Raw genomic sequence first — 7,059 nt, forward strand, 5'->3', positions numbered from 1 at the left:
TTCTCACTGCTGATTACGATGATAAAGTATTGTATCGGTTATTGTTTAACAAAGGAAATTGTTGTTTCATCTTTAGTCTTGGTTAGTGGAGACAATTATATTTGTAAAATATTTTCTGATATCCGCGATACGCAGGGTGATATGTACCAAGGTGGAATAATTTTCCATTCAAGAACATTTCAGACACGCATAGTTTTACAACTCAATATGTTAATAACAACGGTACTGAAAAGTTTGTTGCTGTCATAATAACCTTTACCACAACGCCGGGTCTAATAAGTAACGCGAATAATTTAATAATCAAGCCATGATCAACTATTGCATATGGCACATCAATGTATCAATCCTTATGTTTACAGAATGGTAACTTTCGATATAACACCAGCGTTCGATTGTAAGAAATGAAGTCGCAACTATACGTTGATCAGACTTTCAAATCTCGTATACTCAAACATATTATGTTAATCTCAAATCACCTGCACCGAGTGGTAATTACTTTTGTCTTACAAAATATATCGCATAGTAATCTCTTTGTCTTGTGGTATAGTAACGACTTTTACAGTTGAACAAAAAAGACGAGTTGGTGGTATATGCCTAAAACCGAACTTGCTATGGATTTTAGATTGTAGCGATTGTATGGACTCGTGTATGCTTGGCTGTTTTCATACTGATACTGCTTGAGTTGGTTGGGTAAGTTACAAACGGATTGACTTGACAATGTTTTCGTGGTTGACTCTTTGAATATGGTAAGAGGGTAAGATGTCGAGATGTAATACTATTTCCGTACACTCAATTACAACAAAACATAACCCGCATTCAAATAAGCCGTAGGCTACAGGTGGATTTAAAACTTGACGCTGTTTTGTGGTTAACTCAAGTCAGTGGTCATATTTGTGTTGATTTCAGGAATGATCATGACGAGTTGGTCGGGTAAATTAGTGATAGTAACTATGGCCGTACAGAGTTGCTGACATTCAAACATCTTTTACGCTGTAATATGCGGATTTTATTGTGATAAATTATTTCTCAGTTATTGTTCAGACATCCAAATCTCGTATACTCAAAATATAATATGTTTATGTCAAGTCATTTATGTGTCGATTAGTAAATAGCTTACTTTGTATTCAGAATAGTAACGACCTTTACAATTGAATAAAAAAGACCGATCATACGAATACAACCAGGATGAATCAATTCAAATTTGTGAGTTGCAGTGATATAATCAAGTAAGTGAAAACTAGATTTTGAACACTTGTTAATGTTGTAAATAATTCTTTTGAGTATGGTAAGATGTTAAAATGTCGCTTTGACAAACGAAAAGTCGGATCGCGAATAGAGTTGCAATGTTCCATTACTTGTTTCAAATCAATGTGCGTATAATATCAATATGGGACTGTGGGAAAGTTGATGGTCATGTTTGTCAATCCTATTTCAATTCACACTACGCCAAAGTCAAAACATTTCGTTTCGGATTATCTCCATTTACCTATAGAACATCTCGCGAATGGATTCCGACACCGTACTATAACTAGATCGCTATGTCTGATGCATTATCGCGTCACCGACGTAGGATTTTACAATTATTTCACACCTTTTTTGAATAAGCGTCAACTTCACAGAGGATTAGGGTTGGGGCAGAAATAAGTGAAAATTTGTCGGTATTCGAATCACCGTCTACGCCGGCTCTGTTATTCGTTACTTATTAAATTTTACCAGTGAAATCCGTTTCTGTGACAAACTAAGTACCAAAATAGTATCTTGTGAGTGATTGGAATGTATGTAACAGCAAGTTGCGAAAGATGGTTATGTCCGAGACAACATCTTGTCAGCGATCGCGGGGTTTGCAACCTATTTCACACCTTTTTGAAGTGTTAGTTTGTGAACGCGGCTATTGTTGGTATCACCGTCTACGCGGGTTATGTGGCAAACCAATTACCAAAATATTACATTGTCAACGATCGGCGTGTATGTAACAGCGAGTCGCGAGCGATGGTTATGTCTTAGGTATTATCTTGTGAGCGGTCGCGGGATTTTACCAATATTTCACACCTTTTTGAATAAGCGTTCACTTCACAGAGGATTAGGGTTAGAGCGGAAATAAGTGGCAATTTGTCGCTATTCAAGTTACCGACACTGGCGGTCTGTTATTCGTTACTTATTAAATCTTACGAGTGAAATCAAGCTCTGTCCCAAACTGCTTACGAAAATTTCACCGCGTGAGTGATCGATATGCCTGTAACATCAAGTCGCGTATGTCTGAGACATTATCTTGTCAGCGATCGCAGGGTTTGCAAACTATTTCACACCTATTTGGAGTGTTAATTTGTGACCATTGTTATTGTTGATATTCGAATCGCCGTCTACGCCGGCTCTGTGGTAAACTTATTACCAAGCGACTGATTCCTAGATTTAGCAAACTATTTCACACCTTTTTTACTGAAAGTACGACATGCCACCGCGGGCTATACCGAAAGTACGAATCATCGCCGCATCCATAAGAATAACGATATATCATTGTCGCACTCACCGTAAACGCTGGGATTACTTCAAATTGGTCATATATAATAATTTGGGATATACACAATAACTAAGTACCAATCACGTGACTATTTACGATACCTGATACATATTCAACACCGGTCGAGAGATGCCTATACCCGAAAGTACGATATGCCGACGCACCCATAAGAACACATGGCGAATCACCACCACTGCCTATACGCGAAAGTACGACGTGCGAGCGCACCCATAAGAACACATGGCGAATCACCAGAGATCGCGTAAGAATACATGACAGGTACATCATCGCCGCAGCCTATACGCGAAAGTACGACGTGCGACCGGAGCCTATACCTAAAAGTACGATGTGCCAACACGAGTTTTCAATACGATATGCGAGAGATGCCTATACCCGAAAGTACGACATGCGACCGCACCCATAAGAACCCATTACGATGTGCGACCGAGAGGGGGGTCAAAAAGTACGATGTGCCACCACGAGTTATCCATACGATGTGCGACCGCACCCATAAGAGCCCATGCAAAAAAGCGCACACCACGACCGATATACTACACTACTACTACCAGGGTAGAGGAAAGACTAACTCAGTGTTCAGTTGGTGATAGCAGCGAATGCGCATCAAAAGTGGAAGTATTTTTTGATGAAGTTTTGTCTTTTCTTATGGGAATACAATCATCCCGCATAAGAGAACTCAATCTTGCTGGGCGCAGATGTTGCAGACATGCCGATAAAATAATTCGCCAAGTTTGGCAGTTCTGGCCGTTCTGTCTTATTCCACCAATAGATCAGCACATTGCGGCCCAAGAATGAACAGTGAACACTCTTGAGGTAGCAATGGCTGAAATAACATCACACAATAGAACCCCGATATCACGATTAGGGCTGGGCAAAATCGAGTACCTGAGTGCTTCGATTCTGCATCACGCAATATACTTCGAGTCGAGTCGAGTAATCGAGTATCACTCATTCTGACGTCATAACGGAATGTAACACGTCAAAGTATAAATAGGTACCGTTTGTGCCACCACAAACAATATACCGCCTGTTATCCATCTCATAAAAGATACTTTGGTGTTTTTTCGACCTTACCGATTTCATTCCACTTGGTGATAATGTTGTGGGATGATCATGACTTCGGAAATGTGCTACGTCCAGTAACCTTCGTAGCTTTGCACTATATCTTTTGTATGCTACGATACCGCCAAGCAAGGTTTCAAAGGCTTCAACGGTGAAACCAGTACCTAAACTATAATTCTCGTTGATAATTTAACTTTGAGTGATCAGAAGCGTATAATTTCAGTACTCGAAAAATTCGTCTTTTACTACACGACTCGAATCATTAGAAATAATACTCGATTCAGATTCGAGTACTCGAATCATTGTGACCAGCCCTAATCACGATTCACTCGAAACGGCGACATGTGTTTTCTAGCTGTTCGACAACTTTTTTATATCTGCAATTACAACTAGAATCAGAAATACTAAAAAGCAGTATAGCTGGAGCACCGTCAAATAACTAGATTGATAGTCTGCTGAAGCCTGCTCATAGCTCATTGCGCTTTTGCACCGGATTGAAGCAAGTCCAAATCTTTTTTTCCCTTGCAGAGTAGGCCTACAGTTTGAGTCTGGCTATTATCTCACTAGAAAAACTACCTCGATTACATTGCAACAGAGCCATCCGGGTTGTTGCGTTTAGCCAGCTAAGTGCCTATTTCCCATTCTTAGGCGTGTTTTCACATGCCTTACGCCGCACTTTCAGGAAAGTTCTCCTTGGAAAGGTGCTGAGGATCGATGTAAATCAAGTCGGTGCTACTGGCCAACCTTACGGAATTCCAACCGACAATCCTTTCGTAGACGATCCCGATTATTTATCGGAAATCTACGCGTTGGGAGTGCGAAATATGTGGCGGTGCAGTGTCGACAGAGGAAGTCCGACAGGTGTACCATTGTCCATCCAGTAATTGAAGTGGAGTGTTATGTAGAGATATTTGTCATGTTTCAGAGACAACTATATGCTATTCCTTACCACCGTTATTTGAATAATGATCATGAATAGACATGTCTAGTTCATCTTCTTATGATCGGATCCAAGTGTTACGAAAGAAAACTAAAAAACGTTTCACACCTAGCGATTGACAACAAACGACAAAAACGCACTTGGAATAGGACTATCAGAATAAACAAGCCAGTTCTATCCAAAATCCTTTCCAGGAGAGGGACGGGGAAGGATATTTTGCGGAGACGTCGGCCACAGTAAATACGAAGAAATCGACATCATCGAAAAGGGAGCGAACTACGGCTGGCGGGCGTACGAAGGACACAGCTGCTTCGATGCAAATCTATGTAACAAAAATTTTATAAGTACGTGAGCATTTCGTATTTAATCCATATGCGTTATGTCAGTGGTCCCCAACGTGGACGATATCGCCTCCAGTGGACGAATTTCAGAAACAAGGGGTGAAAATATCAAAGTGAGAGATGTTTAATTAATACTGTCATAAATACACGTGGTTGTTCTGTATATGACGCGAAAAAACGTCAAATCTACCGAAATTAGACTGGGAAACCGGTTTTTCGAGCAGCTGCCACCTCACAAACATGATCCTTTTTAGATAACTCACCAGTGATCACAGTGAGGTGAATATATTTCTAGATAATATGTTCTATTTTCGGATCCATAAATATGGGGGGGGTGAAAATATGGGGGAGGGGGTGTCCAAATTGATAAGGGGTCGATGAAGGTTGGAAACCACTGTGTTACGTACTCAACCTAAAACGCCAACTGAAAACTTATCTTGACAATAGAAGAACACAAAAGACCAATACACGCATATCCGCGTCCCGCACTCAGTTGGAAAATCTGTTACCGGTGGATATGTGTACAGAGGGTGTCAATATCCAAATTTGAACGGACGTTACATTTTTGGTGATTTCACATCCGGGTGAGCAATTTAATATACTTGGCGAGAAGTGTTGGCATCAAAACCGGTGGAGTTAAAGACACAAAGATTCTGGGATCAAGGTGGAGAATATTTACATTGCTTCAATTCCACAGGAGACTCATCTCTCTTCGCCAAGGAAAGAACGGGAAGTGGTTTAAACGCAACATTTGCATGGCGACCGAGAAAGTATGCGTGAATGGTGGCTTACAGCGATCTTACGCCAGAAACATTCTGTCGTTTGGAGAAGACGAGAAGGGTGAGTCCTGCAGACACCATTTCATATTTGCACTGGGATACCGACAGAAGCGGTCCGCAACGAACTAATTCTACTTTTTCCAAGTACAGTTTTTCTCCACTACTAGTTCATACTCAAGTAAATCTTTCTCTACTTCTACCTGATAGACTGTGAATTAGGCTACTTACGTACTTTTAGCTATTTACAGTTTGTAAAGTAGAAGTATTATATACGTTTAATGATAGAGAGGAATCAATTTACATTTGTTCCGTCCCAGTTTACTGTGGTAATTACCCAAATACTGCTTACTAGTAACAATAAACATTGAATTAATTGTAGAATCGGCGAGACACGGAATTGTTTCAAATCTGTAAGTATAGGCCAATGCTATAACAGCAGGTTACGAACCTAGGCTTTATAGTTAAATTAAGTCTCCGCCACCTAAGTGGAATCCCTATGCGAGTCACTAGAATCATGCGGTGCTTATTTATAGGCGAACTGTACATGCTGTCAACAAGTCATCCTTTCCCGGGAAGTGTCGCTGGCAGTGTGTACCAAATTGTTGACCCGTCTCGACGCGCAGACCCTACCTCGTGTACGCCGTGAAATAATCATTTCCCGCCTGCGACATGGACCTGTCACCGATATTCCTTGTACCATTACCGTAATAAATTCTTACTGAAGGAGTGTGCTTTTTTAATGTGTTGATGAGTATACCAAGCGAGACAGCTGCGTAATCAGATAGACCGATACAATTATATAAACGCCAATGTGTCCTGAATTTGATCGGAACTGCTTCCGCTAGCAGCCCAGACTTTTTGGTGTGTAGAGAGGCTTCGAAAATGGCGGAATATTCACTTGTCGTACATATGTTGCGAAAGATAGCTACTAAGCTAAAAGAGTGTGAATTCACACCCAAAGGATGTAACACGAAAAGAGAACCTAAATCATAATTAGATCGCGGTCATAAATAGGGACGTGGGATTTATAACCACCATCTAATTATGAGTTAGGTTCTCTTTTCGTGTAACACCTTAGCAAGCCTCATTAGGAAAAATGTTGTGTTTGATTTATACCAGGGGTATGGGCAACATGCGGCCCGCGACGAGATTTTGAGCGTCCCGCAGAGAGGTTCCGCCCTGAAAGTAAAATTCTAATCTGAAAGTATTGACCAATTTTATGCGTCCAGAATGAATCTAAGATTGCCAACTCGACAATGATGGTTATGAATCTACTTGTTCTGTTCGGGTCCACATATACATGCGAGCAAACATTTTGGACCACGAACATTAACAAGACAAGTCTGCGTTCCAATATAAATACAACTGGTGTTCACGCGCAGTCTTCACTAATAGTTTCAA

At 40.7% G+C, this 7,059-nt stretch overlaps 1 pseudogene across 1 annotated transcript in view; it reads left to right on the plus strand.

The window, feature by feature from the left end:
* The window catches only part of LOC145450978 (HHIP-like protein 2), a 56,736-nt pseudogene extending 50,338 nt beyond the window's left edge, over window positions 1–6,398 (plus strand). The window contains exons 8-12 of the transcript XR_013918656.1: window positions 4,281–4,459; window positions 4,733–4,882; window positions 5,327–5,463; window positions 5,577–5,719; window positions 6,192–6,398. The product of XR_013918656.1 is annotated as an HHIP-like protein 2 (transcript). The remainder of the gene's footprint in view (window positions 1–4,280; window positions 4,460–4,732; window positions 4,883–5,326; window positions 5,464–5,576; window positions 5,720–6,191) is intronic.
* Window positions 6,399–7,059: the final 661 nt, after the last annotated feature.

This window comes from Botryllus schlosseri, chromosome 11 (genome assembly GCF_051294905.1).
Source record: "Botryllus schlosseri isolate E-star chromosome 11, Bs_hap1, whole genome shotgun sequence".
NCBI classification, from domain to species: Eukaryota; Metazoa; Chordata; class Ascidiacea; order Stolidobranchia; family Styelidae; genus Botryllus; species Botryllus schlosseri.